This window comes from Oncorhynchus keta, chromosome 10 (assembly GCF_023373465.1).
Source record: "Oncorhynchus keta strain PuntledgeMale-10-30-2019 chromosome 10, Oket_V2, whole genome shotgun sequence".
NCBI classification, from domain to species: Eukaryota; Metazoa; Chordata; class Actinopteri; order Salmoniformes; family Salmonidae; genus Oncorhynchus; species Oncorhynchus keta.
This window is the reverse complement of record NC_068430.1, coordinates 26,403,009-26,417,498: the sequence shown is the minus strand read 5'-3', so window position 1 is coordinate 26,417,498 and position 14,490 is coordinate 26,403,009. Positions and strand designations below refer to the sequence as shown.

At 45.3% G+C, this 14,490-nt stretch overlaps 1 protein-coding gene across 2 annotated transcripts in view; it reads left to right on the top strand.

Annotated features, from left to right (window-relative positions):
* Positions 1-14,490, top strand: part of LOC118388441 (receptor-type tyrosine-protein phosphatase gamma-like) — a 352,509-nt gene that overhangs the window by 85,584 nt on the left and 252,435 nt on the right. The gene's annotated exons all lie outside the window — the stretch shown is intronic.

Here is a 14,490-nt window from a genome sequence, read left to right as displayed (position 1 = left end):
AAGAAACAACTACTAAAGGACACCAATAATAAGAAGAGACTTGCTTGGGTCAAGAAACACGAGCAATGGACATTAGACCGGTGGATATTTGTCCTTTGATGGGGAATCCAAATGGGAGATTATTGGTTCCAACCGCTGTGTCTTTGTGAGACACGGTGTGGGTGAACGGATGATCTCCACATATGTATTTCCCACCATAAAGTATGGAGGAGGAGGTGTTGTGGTGTAGGAGTGCTTTGCTAGTGACACTGTCTGTGATTTAATTATAATTCAAGGCATATTTAACCAGCATGGCTACCACAGCATTCTGCAGCGATACGCCAACCCATCTGGTTTACATTTAGTGGGACTATCATTTGGTTTTCAACAGGACAATGACCAACACACCTCCAAGCTGTGTAAGGGCAATTTGACCAAGAATGAGAGGGATGGAGTGCTGCATCAGATGATCTGGCCTCCACAATCCCCAGACCTCAACCAAATTGTGATGGTTTGGAATGAGTCGGACCGCAGAGTGAAGGAAAAGCAGCCAACAAGTGCTCATTATGGGGAAGCAGGTAGCCTAGTGGTGAGAGCATCATCAAGGCAAAGGGTGGCTATTTGAAAAATCTCATATAAAATAGATTTTGATTTGTTCAGCACTTCTTTGGTTGCTACATTTTTCCATTTGTGAGATTTCCTAGTTCATATATATATATATATATAATATATATAATGTAAGTATATAATTTAGTAGAAAGCGATGGTTAGACATCCAGCTATGTAAACTGTAACATTCATTTATCCTGCAAACGATGTCGTTCAATTGGTAACATACATTTTTGTCTTCTTCTAAGGGGAAAGTAATCTAAAAGTAACGGGATTTAATCAGATTATGTTACTGAGTTTGGATAATCCAAAAGTTATGTTACGGATTACATTTATCATCCTTGAGATGTTTCTACAACTTGTAGAAGTTGGAGTCCACCTGTGGTAAATTCAATTGATTGGACATGATTTGGAAAGGCATACACCTGTTTATATAAGGTCTCATAGTTGACAGTGCATTTCAGAGCAAAACCCAAGCCATGAGGTTGAAGGAATTGTCTATAGAGCTTCAAGACAGGATTGTGTTGAGGCAAAGATCTGGGGAAGGTTACCAACACATTTTTATTATTCTTAAATGGAAGAACTTTGGAACTACCAAGACTCTTCCTAGGTCTGGCCACCTAGCCAAACTGAGCAATCAGGCCTTTATGGTAAAGTGGCCAGACGGCAGCCACTCCTCAGTAAAAGGCACATTACAGCCCGCTTGGAGTTGGCCAAAAGGCACCTAAAGGACTCTCAGACTATGAGAAACAAGGTTGTCTGGTCTGATGAAACCAAGATTAAATTCTTTGACCTGAATGACAAGCATAACTCTTTGACCTGAATGCCAAGCGTCACGTCTGGAGGCAACCTTACACCATCCTTACGGTGAAGCATGGTGGTGGCAGCATCATGCTGTGGGGATGTTTTTCAGCGGCAGGAACTGCGAGACTAGTCAGGATTGAGGGAACAACGCAGGAGGGGCTTCGGAACAAGTCTCTGAATGTCCTTGAGTGGCCCAGCCAGAGCCCGGACTTGAACCCGAACGATCATCTCTGGAGAGACCTGAAAATAGATGTGCAGCTCCCCATCCAACCTGACAGAGCTTGAGAGGATCAGCAGTATCTCCCCAAATACAGGTGTGCCTAGCTTATAGCATCATACCCAAGAAGACTCGAGGTAGTAATCTCTGCCAAAGGTACTTCAATAAAGTACTGAATAAATGGTCTGAATACTTATGTAAATGTAATTTTATGTGCAAAAATGTCTAAAACCTGTTTTTTTCTGTCATTATTGGGTGTTTTGTGTAGATTGATTTGGGGGAGGAAAACTATTTAAACATTTTAGAATAAGGCTGTAACGTAACAAAATGTGAAAAAGTCAAGGGGTCTCAATACTTTCCAGAATGCAATGTACACTGAATAATCTAAAATGATTAATCCCATATTGGTCTTTCACATTCAGGCCAACCCAAGCTGTACTGTGCAGTAGGCTAATAGTAGGCCTACTATTGAAGTCAGAAATTCACAGGTTTCAGGTTTTCGTTCTCAAAGTCACACTTTTTTTTACAGACCCTTTTTTTGACAGGTCTGTAAAAAATCTAAGAAATTGATTTTGATTTGACTTTGATTTTTGAGAGTAGGTACCCTTTAATTCAAGTGTGCAGGCACCTAGCACTCCAGGAGGGGGGTGGGGGAGGGGATCTGTTTCGTTGAGCCCTAGGAGGGGGAATCACCTTGCCTGGGCGTTAATCGAATTGCACTGTGTCCGGCACTGATCCACATCCCATACCGCAGGATTACTCTCTGCAACTTCTGCTCCTGCCAGAACTCTGTTTATCGGCTCTCCAATGCAATTTAATACACACCCCAAATAACCCTTTCTCTGGTGCTGGGCTTGCAGCTTTACCATTCAGGTGTCTTAATCTTGTCAGGTGGAATGCATGAATCTCTCAGATCTCAATTTCAATGCTCACCACGGCTGCAACAGTGGCCATATTTGTCAGGAAAAACTGAGAACCAGAACCCAAGGAGAATAATCTCTGAGAGAGAGAGGAGTCGGAGACCAACACAAACACACAAAGAAGCATATTACTAATAATGATACTTCACCTTAACCTTGCCGGTTAGCATTGGGTGGGATAAGTAAACGGGTCACAGGTGCCCATATGGATCCAAAGGGAGTTGGAAACGACTGCCCAAAAAAACAGATGGATTCACATCATGGAACACCTCAACATGCAATGCACTCTGGCAGAGGTCGTAGGTCAGGAAATGGGGGAATGTGGGATTATCGCTGTGCGTCATAGAAAGAACAGATTAACTATGCTCTTACGATGGTGTATGGGTTGAACATAAAGACCCTGAGGCCGTTTCAGTATTGGAGCTACATTGAGCTGATCTTGACCCCTAAATTTAAGTCTCTGGCTTGCAGGAGCGGTGAAGGTCTAGGCTATTGATTCTGAATTATTCATCAGATGGCATTTGCAAAATGCCTTTAATCTCAGAGTCAGACGATGACTCAAGTATGCATTTCATTTATCTACTGTATACTGTTACTCTCTCCATTAGTCTTTACAGTAACGTGACTTTGACTTCTGTATGAAAATACCAGTGTACTAAAACATGAGAGTGATTGGCTGTTATACATTCCCTTTCTATTGTATGCTCTGTGTCATTCAATCTGAAGAGGATCTGCCCTTGTTACAGTGGAGCATATGAGCTGGAGTCATCCACTGGTTCCGTATTCATCCCCGACACTCAATACAATGAGTCCTAATAGCTGAAAGGAAGCTATGGCAAAGGGGTCGTTATATGTCTACAGATGAAGGGGTGGGGGTTGTTATATGTCTACAGATGAAGGGGTGGGGGTTGTTATATGTCTACAGTTGAAGGGGTGGGGTTGTTATATGTCTACAGTTGAAGGGGTGGGGGTTGTTATATGTCTACAGTTGAAGGGGTGGGGTTGTTATATGTCTACAGTTGAAGGGGTGGGGTTGTTATATGTCTACAGTTGAAGGGGTGGGGGTTGTTATATGTCTACAGATGAAGGGGTGGGGTTGTTAAATGTCTACAGTTGAAGGGGTGGGGGTTGTTATATGTCTACAGTTGAAGGGGTGGGGTTGTTATATGTCTACAGTTGAAGGGGTGGGGGTTGTTATATGTCTACAGATGAAGGGGTGGGGTTGTTATATGTCTACAGTTGAAGGGGTGGGGGTTGTTATATGTCTACAGTTGAAGGGGTGGGGTTGTTATATGTCTACAGTTGAAGGGGTGGGGTTGTTATATGTCTACAGTTGAAGGGGTGGGGTTGTTATATGTCTACAGTTGAAGGGGTGGGGTTGTTATATGTCTACAGTTGAAGGGGTGGGGGTTGTTATATGTCTACAGTTGAAGGGGTGGGGGTTGTTATATGTCTACAGTTGAAGGGGTGGGGGTTGTTATATGTCTACAGATGAAGGGGTGGGGTTGTTAAATGTCTACAGTTGAAGGGGTGGGGTTGTTATATGTCTACAGTTGAAGGGGTGGGGGTTGTTATATGTCTACAGTTGAAAGGGTGGGGGTTATTATATGTCTACAGTTGAAGGGGTGGGGTTATTATATGTCTACAGTTGAAGGGGTGGGGGTTGTTATATGTCTACAGTTGAAGGGGTGGGGGTTGTTATATGTCTACAGTTGAAGGGGTGGGGTTGTTATATGTCTACAGATGAAGGGGTGGGGGTTGTTATATGTCTACAGATGAAGGGGTGGGGTTGTTATATGTCTACAGTTGAAGGGGTGGGGGTTGTTATATGTCTACAGATGAAGGGGTGGGGGTTGTTATATGTCTACAGTTGAAGGGGTGGGGGTTGTTAAATGTCTACAGTTGAAGGGGTGGGGTTGTTATATGTCTACAGTTGAAGGGGTGGGGGTTGTTATATGTCTACAGTTGAAGGGGTGGGGGTTGTTATATGTCTACAGATGAAGGGGTGGGGGTTGTTATATGTCTACAGTTGAAGGGGTGGGGGTTGTTATATGTCTACAGTTGAAGTGGTGGGGTTGTTATATATCTACAGTTGAAGGGGTGGGGGTTGTTAAATGTCTACAGTTGAAGGGGTGGGGGTTGTTATATGTCTACAGTTGAAGGGGTGGGGGTTGTTATATGTCTACAGTTGAAGGGGTGGGGGTTGTTATATGTCTACAGATGAAGGGGTGGGGGTTGTTATATGTCTACAGATGAAGGGGTGGGGGTTGTTATATGTCTACAGATGAAGGGGTGGGGGTTGTTATATGTCTACAGTTGAAGGGGTGGGGGTTGTTATATGTCTACAGATGAAGGGGTGGGGGTTGTTATATGTCTACAGTTGAAGGGGTGGGGGTTGTTATATGTCTACAGTTGAAGGGGTGGGGGTTGTTATATGTCTACAGTTGAAGGGGTGGGGGTTGTTATATGTCTACAGTTGAAGGGGTGGGGGTTGTTATATGTCTACAGATGAAGGGGTGGGGGTTGTTATATGTCTACAGATGAAGGGGTGGGGTTGTTATATGTCTACAGTTGAAGGGGTGGGGGTTGTTAAATGTCTACAGTTGAAGGGGTGGGGGTTGTTATATGTCTACAGTTGAAGGGGTGGGGGTTGTTAAATGTCTACAGTTGAAGGGGTGGGGGTTGTTATATGTCTACAGTTGAAGGGGTGGGGTTGTTATATGTCTACAGTTGAAGGGGTGGGGGTTGTTATATGTCTACAGATGAAGGGGTGGGGGTTGTTATATGTCTACAGTTGAAGGGGTGGGGGTTGTTAAATGTCTACAGTTGAAGGGGTGGGGTTGTTATATGTCTACAGTTGAAGGGGTGGGGGTTGTTATATGTCTACAGTTGAAAGGGTGGGGGTTATTATATGTCTACAGTTGAAGGGGTGGGGGTTGTTATATGTCTACAGTTGAAGGGGTGGGGGTTGTTATATGTCTACAGATGAAGGGGTGGGGGTTGTTATATGTCTACAGTTGAAGGGGTGGGGGTTTGTTATATGTCTACAGATGAAGGGTGGGGGTTGTTATATGTCTACAGTTGAAGGGGTGGGGGTTTGTTATGTCTACAGTTGAAGGGGTGGGGGTTTGTTATATGTCTATAGTTGAAGGGGTGGGGGTTTGTTATATATCTACAGTTGAAGGGGTGGGGGTTGTTATATGTCTGCAGATGAAGGGTTAGGGTTTGTTATATGTCTACAGATGAAGGGGTGTGGGTCGTTATATGTCTACAGTTGAAGGGGTGGGGGTTTGTTATGTCTACAGTTGAAGGGGTGGGGGTTTGTTATATGTCTATAGTTGAAGGGGTGGGGGTTTGTTATATATCTACAGTTGAAGGGGTGGGGGTTGTTATATGTCTACAGATGAAGGGGTGGGGGTTATTATATGTCTATAGATGAAGGGGTGGGGGTTGTTATATGTCTACAGATGAAGGGGTGGGGGTTATTATATGTCTATAGATGAAGGGGTGGGGGTTGTTATATGTCTACTGTTGAAGGGGTGGGGGTGGGGTTGTTATATGTCTACAGTTGAAGGGGTGGGGGTTGTTAAATGTCTACAGTTGAAGGGGTGTGGGTTGTTATATGTCTACAGTTGAAGGGGTGGGGGTTTGTTATATGTCTACATATGAAGGGGTGGGGGTTGTTATATGTCTACAGTTGAAGGGGTGGGGGTTGTTATATGTCTACAGATGAAGGGGTGGGGGTTGTTATATGTCTACAGATGAAGGGGTTGTTATATGTCTACAGTTGAAGGGGTGGGGGTTGTTATATGTCTACAGATGAAGGGGTGTGGGTTGTTATATGTCTACAGATGAAGGGGGTTGTTATATGTCTACAGATGAAGGGGTTGTTATATGTCTACAGATGAAGGGGTGTGGGTTGTTATATGTCTACAGATGAAGGGGGTTGTTATATGTCTACAGATGAAGGGGTGGGGGTTGTTATATGTCTACAGTTGAAGGGGTGGGGGTTTGTTATATGTCTACATATGAAGGGGTGGGGGTTGTTATATGTCTACAGTTGAAGGGGTGGGGGTTGTTATATGTCTACAGATGAAGGGGTGGGGGTTGTTATATGTCTACAGATGAAGGGGTGGGGTTGTTATATGTCTACAGTTGAAGGGGTGGGGGTTGTTATATGTCTACAGTTGAAGGGGTGGGGGTTGTTATATGTCTACAGATGAAGGGGTGGGGTTGTTATATGTCTACAGTTGAAGGGGTGGGGGTTGTTATTTATCTACAGTTGAAGGTGGTGGGGGTTGTTATATGTCTACAGTTGAAGGGGTGGGGGTTTGTTATATGTCTACAGTTGAAGGGGTGGGGGTTGTTATATGTCTACAGATGAAGGGGGTTGTTATATGTCTACAGTTGAAGGGGTGGGGGTTGTTATATGTCTACAGATGAAGGGGGTTGTTATATGTCTACAGTTGAAGGGGTGGGGGTTGTTATATGTCTACAGTTGAAGGGGTGGGGATTGTTATATGTCTACAGATGAAGGGGGTTGTTATATGTCTACAGTTGAAGGGGTGGGGGTTGTTATATGTCTACAGTTGAAGGGGGGGGGGTTGTTATATGTCTACAGATGAAGGGGGTTGTTATATGTCTACAGTTGAAGGGGTGGGGGTTGTTATATGTCTACAGATGAAGGGGGTTGTTATATGTCTACAGTTGAAGGGGTGGGGGTTGTTATATGTCTACAGATGAAGGGGGTTGTTATATGTCTACAGTTGAAGGGGTGGGGGTTGTTATATGTCTACAGATGAAGGGGGTTGTTATATGTCTACAGTTGAAGGGGTGGGGGTTGTTATATGTCTACAGGTGAAGTGGTGGGGGTTGTTGTGTCTGACATACAGTACTAGCTTTAACTTGACTGTCCTCAATGTCCTGAAGACAACCCATTAAACCACAGGTGGCCAACTCCTGCCCACTTTTTATTTGTGTATTCCTCCTTTATTTACCCAGATGGCCCCTTTGAGCTTAACAACCTCATTTCCAAGATTGCAGCAGCGTGTGGCCATACAGTACATGCTACAGGGTCATACATTAAAAAGGACAATGCTGTAGCAGCACACTTGAGATATGAAAAAGAGCCCAGACAGCATTGATCGCTGCTCATGCTTTGGCGTTTGCATCCCTCTTACAGCGTAGTGAAAGCCTAAAGGACACAGATCCATCCATGATTATCGAATCGTCACATGGGAATTACATGAGTTATTAGCAGAACAACCCATTTCCCCCTGTACTGCAATGCAGAGACAGAGAGAAAGACAGAGTGAGAGAATGAGAGAGGTGCAGTCGCAGATGTCTATTGTCTGTACTTGGACTTTGCTAAGTGACATGTGTTATGGATTGTTTCATTGTTGCACTGACCTTCAAGCCTCCGTTTAGACAAAAAGAAACAGAAAAAAAGAAATGACTGCATCTCATTTATCTTTATTTCCTGCCTCCATGAATGCAGGTAGAAAAATAAAATGTAAGCGAAGACAACTCCCACAAATCACCTCTCCCTCCTCCACCAATCAGCCGGAACATAACCAAAGATAACTCACAGTCCTTTGCTCTGCATTCTTATGAGATAACTGCTCCCTCACAGGGAAGCACTGTACGGTAGATTTGGTCATTGCTATCGGGCAATGCTATAAAGGACTTCTCTAACCTTTACCAAGTAGGCCCTCATTGTAAAAACACATTTTTTCTTAACTGACTTGCCTAGTTAAATAAAGGTTTGTTTTTTAAAATAAATCAAATAAGAACAATTGTGTCTCTGGAACTCTTAAAGGGTATGAACACAAGGGCCTCCCGAGTGGCGCAGCGGTCTAAGGCACTGCATCACAGTCTAAGGCACTGCATCACAGTCTAAGGCACTACATCACGGTCTAAGGCACTGCATCACAGTCTAAGGCACTGCATCACAGTCTAAGGCACTGCATCACAGTCTAAGGCACTGCATCACAGTCTAAGGCACTGCATCACAGTCTAAGGCACTGCATCACAGTCTAAGGCACTGCATCACAGTCTAAGGCACTGCATCACGGTCTAAGGCACTGCAACACGGTCTAAGGCACTGCATCGCAGTGCTTGAGGCATCACTACAGACCCCGGTTCGATCCCAGGCTGTGTTGCAGCCAGCCGCGACCGGGAGACCCATGAAGCAGCGCACAATTGGCCCTGCGGGATGTCCTCTAGCGACTTTTTGTGGCGGGCCGGGCGCATGCACACTGACTTCGGTCACCAGTTGTACAGTGTTTCCTCCGACACAGTGTTGCAGCTGGCTTCCTGGTTAAGCGAGCAGTGTGTCAAGAAGCAGTGCGGCTTGGCAGGATCCTGTTTCGGAGGACGCATGGCTCTCAACCTTCGCGTAAGGGAGTTGCAGCGATGGGACAAGACTGATACTACCAATTGGATATCATGAAATTGGGGTAAAAATATTTTTTAAATATTTACAAAAATAAAGGGAATGAACAAAGAACAAAGACAATATCTATAAGGGACTTGGTTCCATGGTGTGCATTAAATGGGTACAGTATCTGAAGGCTGTGTCTACTGAAACATGAATGGGCCATGTCTTTCACAGTGACATCATGTGCCTTGTTGTGTGATAGGAGTATAAAGGAACCCATGGCAGCCTTTGTGATTGTGATTTTTTTTGTGTGATTGCGGTGGACAAAAGGCGACGTTAACTGTATCTGGACTGTACGTCTTCACAGTGGAGGTGTCAGCATTGGCTTTGTGTTTGGCTCAGCGACCTTGTCCTTTGCAGACCGCCTATTAATTAACATCGGTGTGCATGGAGTGACCAGCCGTGGTGCATACTGTCTCCTGTCTATAGCAGATCAATGCAGGGAGAAAACACAAAGGGAGACAGGCGCTTGGAACGAGCACGTGTCTTCAAGTGCATTTTCCACTACACTAAAGACCCATTTGAGTAATGTGCTTCCGACACGCTCTCGTGTTGCCTCCCAGTGTTTCTGCTTTATGGACGATGCACCAGCATTTTGGCTTTACAGCACTCTCTCGCCATCTCTCTCTCTCTCTCTCCCTCTGTGTGCTTCTCTCACTGCCTTTGGCTGAGACTGTAGTGAACTCACCCCATGCTGGGTTGTCTTTTCTCTGGGGACTGATTCCCTCTCATCTCTGCTGCTCTCCCTACCCAGTCTCAACACTGTGCCCTAGGCCCAACCACAGCGTCTAACCTATAGCCCAATGCCAAGACCAACATCCCAGCCCCCATTCCTCACACCCCCCATTCACAGCCCCAGCCCCCTCTTAATCCCTTCCCAAGCCCCTATGCCTGTCCCTCTGGCAGAGGATCTGGTCACCCACCAGAGAGTATGTGGAGGACTATTACAACCCTGCAAGGTTTATTTAACGTGACAGCTGTTACTCTCTGACCACCACTATGCAAGTGTTTTGGACTGCCAGTATGTGTGTGTGTGGTTGTTTGTGTTTGTATTTCTGGTAGTAGGCGTTAGTATGTGTGTGTGTGTGTGTGTGTGTGTGTGTGTGTGTGTGTGTGTGTGTGTGTGTGTGTGTGTGTGTGTGTGTGTGTGTGTGTGTGTGTGTGTGTGTGTGTGTGTGTGTGTGTGTGTGTGTGTGTGTGTGTGTGTGTTTGCTTGTCGCGGATGTCCTTCAGCAGTAAGGACGTATTGGAGAGAGATGAAAAGAATGCTAATTAAGTTTATTACAGTAGTGAGGACTACCCTGGCTGACACACTCGCACACACACGCACGCACGCACGCACGCACGCACGCACGCACGCACACACACACACACACACACACACACACACACACACACACACACACACACGGTGCTCTGTGTGTGTGTGTACGTGCACCCACCTGTGTGTTTCTGGACACCCCATGCTGCCTCCTTGAACCACTGAAGTGGTATAAAAAAAATCCAAGTTTAAGTACATTCTGTGTTTGAATGAAGTGACAGCAAACATGCAGCAATAGCTTCAATGGCTGGTCTGCTGGGATGGGTGGATGGCAGGAACCAATGCTTTCCATCTCTTTTCTCAAGAGGAACTTTTGTGTGATTCACTCGGTGTGGAAACAAGAGACAGGGTCAGTCAAAGTTTCAGTTTTTCTGCTTTATGGAGTTCTGGCAGTACGTACAGCTGGAGCAAGGAAGCACATTTGTTGTTGTTGGCATTCACGTATATTGTATTTGCCATGCAGATTTTGCATAGTGTGTGTTTTTGTTGGTTTGTGTGTGTGCGCGCATTCTGACCTTGCTGAACACCCCTTTCAAATAGAGCTCAATGTGACTTCTCTGTCCTAGTGAATCTGGGAGTTGACATTGCAGGTGCTGCAGGTCTTGCCAAAAAGAGCTAATCACAACTTCATTACCCTTGTGAAGCCACCAATGGCACCTTCATTCTCTGTTTCCAGGACACTGCGTAACTGTCTACTTCATTCTCTGTTTCCAGGACACTGAGTAACTGTCTACTTCATTCTCTGTTTCCAGGACACTGCGTAACTGTCTACTTCATTCTCTGTTTCCAGGACACTGCGTAACTGTCTACTTCATTCTCTGTTTCCAGGACACTGCGTAACTGTCTACTTCATTCTCTGTTTCCAGGACACTGCGTAACTGTCTACTTCATTCTCTGTTTCCAGGACACTGCGTAACTGTCTACTTCATTCTCTGTTTCCAGGACACTGCGTAATTCTCTGTGTCTTTCCAGGACACTGCGTACTTCATTCTCTGTTTCCAGGACACTGCGTAACTGTCTATTTCATTCTCTGTTTCCAGGACACTGCGTAACTGTCTACTTCATTCTCTGTTTCCAGGACACTGCGTAACTGTCTACTTCATTCTCTGTTTCCAGGACACTGCGTAACTGTCTACTTCATTCTCTGTTTCCAGGACACTCTACTTCATTCTCTGTTTCCAGGACACTGCGTAACTGTCTATTTCATTCTTCATTCTCTGTTTCCAGGGACACTGCGAAACTTCATTCTCTGTCTGCGTAACTTCATTCTCTGTTTCCAGGACACTGCGTAACTGTCTACTTCATTCTCTGTTTCCAGGACACTGCGTAACTGTCTACTTCATTCTCTGTTTCCAGGACACTGCGTAACTGTCTACTTCATTCTCTCTTTCACTGCTGAACTGTCTATTTCATTTGGCTTTCTGTTAAAGTCGAGACCTTAGCCTCAGGGAAGTTTTATAGATATAGATACAGGGCTTGGAAGAGTAGCTGCTGCTTCTTCAGCAGCTAATGGGGATCTGAATGAGAAAATCATAGTTCTCGACTCGGATCCTTATTCGATGACATCTCCCCATATCATTGTTTCTGCAGAGATGGCCTGACAAAAATGTCAGCCCCCAGACATCCCTAGCATTGCCTGCACTGTTAAACAAGGGCTTTCTAAATTTCCCTCATAACACTATGTGCTCTATGCAATGAGTTTGAATAAGATGCTGTTTTTTAGGACAGGGTTTTCTGCGCCCTTAGTATGACACATGACTGCTAGTGTCTTTGTGTGGTGGTTTGTATTTGTGCGTCTGTGTGTGTGTGTGTGTGCATGCGTGTGTGGTGTGTGTATCTTCGCTGCTTTGCTGGCTGTGTTGACGTTGATAGTCTTTGACAGGGTCTGGGAGAGCAGGGAAGTGGTGACTGTTGTGGTAGAAGACACAGAGAGCAGTGGATAGGAGAAGAGAATGATAATCCTATTCCAATGTGCTCTGCCTACAACAAAATCTCTTGCATAGTCAGTTTTGCATACCTAGTCTTGCATAGTTCGGTATGTTGCACTGAACGTGGCTAATATTTCATTGATTCGATCACAATTCCCACAGCAAAGGGAAACGTTGATAGTGTTAACTAACGGGGAAAACTCCAGAAAGTTGAGTGAAGTTCAATCTCGTGCTTCTCTTCGCAGGCTGATATTTCTTCTGCACGGCAGTCCTGGGGGAGTTGCGTGCCCACGCACGTGTGCAGCTTAGAGGGAACATTGCTTGTGACTTTTTTAAACTGGCACTACCAGTCGAAGCCTGTTCCCTCCTCTCTCCCCCCTCCTTCCTCCTCCTCTGAAAACGCATAGAAGGCCTTTGTTCTTTTCTCCCTTCTTTCTCGCCTCCTGCTCTCCTCTCCTCCTGTTGAACAGTTGCCAAGCAGCAGGCTGCCCATCACAGTGACCAGAGACTGTCTCTAAGAGAGTGGGCTGGGCTGAAAAAAGGGTCCCACCCCACTATGACCCGACACTGTATTACTCTGTCCTCTTCTCTCCCTCTTTCTCTGTCTACTTCTCTCCTCTCATTCTACCCATCATTCTGCCATCTATCCCTCTGTAGCATTTCCTCCCCATCAGCACCTCTTCTCCTCCCATCCCTAGTTCCCTCTCCCCTCCCCACCCCATATTGTCATTGGCACTGACATTTATATTCTTATGTTACAGTGCTGGGGATAGTTTCAGTACAGCCCAGAGTTTCTGGGCTGGGCTTTGGCACTGTGGACTGATTGACTGCTTTAATGGACACCTGTGTAGATAGTGGCTAGCTGTTAAATGACTGGCCACGGCTGAAGTGCTACAGCCATGAGAGGACAGGGTTAACTCCTGTGGCCTCACAGGCATGTGGGGAAGAATGAGATGAGCTTGTACGATGTGTGTGTGTGTGTGTGTGTTAGAGAAAGAGAGTCAAGGGTAAGAGACAATGGGAGAGACAATGAATGACAGAAAGAAAGGCAAGAAGAAGGATAGTGAGAGGATGGGTTTGGCGTGGATTGAGAGGTTAGGGTGGGGCTGCATAATAACATTTTCTGTTGGGAGAGTATTGGGAATCGATAATGTAATTCATAGAAAAGCCATGGACTGGCCTCTCATTGACATTCACAGGCATGCTCAAGCTTACATCCCCAAGAATTAAAGAAGAGAGAAAAATCGGTCTGTCATTGAAACAAAGAGTCACCCATTGTTTATATCAAGCCCTTAAGTAACCAAAATGCCCAGCGAGCAACCTTTAAAATACCATTAGGCTTTGATTGACATCTCCGGTGGCCCAGTGTCCTTGGTGATGCAGTGAGTAAGGAGGTAACCACACGGTCAGCCAGCGCTCAGCACGTGTCCTCTTACCTGTGACGCTCTCTCTCTCTCTCTCTCTCTCTCTCTCTCTCTCTCTCTCTCTCTCTCTCTCTCTCTCTCTCTCTCTCTCTCTCTCTCTCTCTCTCTCTCTCATAACCGCATGTGGCCATTTTAGGTCAGATAAAATGTAAAATGCCAGTTATTCCCAGGTATTGCCAAAGCCCATTTGTGGCACAGCAAGTGAGGGGCAGGAGTGTGGGTGACTCTTACCCAAAAACTCAGTAGCCCGCAGCTCACATCCCAGAGGCCCCACAGTCACAATGAGCCTGGCATAATCGGATCTGACAAAGTGTGGCTCTTACCAATGAGCCACACTATGTATCTACAGTGCCTTGCGAAAGTATTCAGCCCCCTTGAACTTTGCGACCTTTTGCCACATTTCAGGCTTCAAACATAAAGATATACAACTGTATTTTTTTGTGAAGAATCAACAACAAGTAGGACACAATCATAGGGCAACAATCAGTCGTATATTGCACAAATCTGGCCTTTATGGAAGAGTGGCAAGAAGAAAGCCATTTCTTAAAGCTTCCATAAAAAGTGTTGTTTAAAGTTTGCCACAAGCCACCTGGGAGACACACCAAACATGTGGAAGAAGGTGCTCTGGTCAGATGAAACCAAAATTGAAATTTTTGGCAACAATGCAAAATGTTATGTTTGGCGTAAAAGCAACACAGCTCATCACCCTGAACACGCCATCCCCACTGTCAAACATGGTGGTGGCAGCATCATGGTTTGGGCCTGCTTTTCTTCAGCAGGGACAGGGAAGATGGGTAAAATTGATGGGAAGATGGATGGAGCCAAATACAGGACCATTCTGGAAGAAAA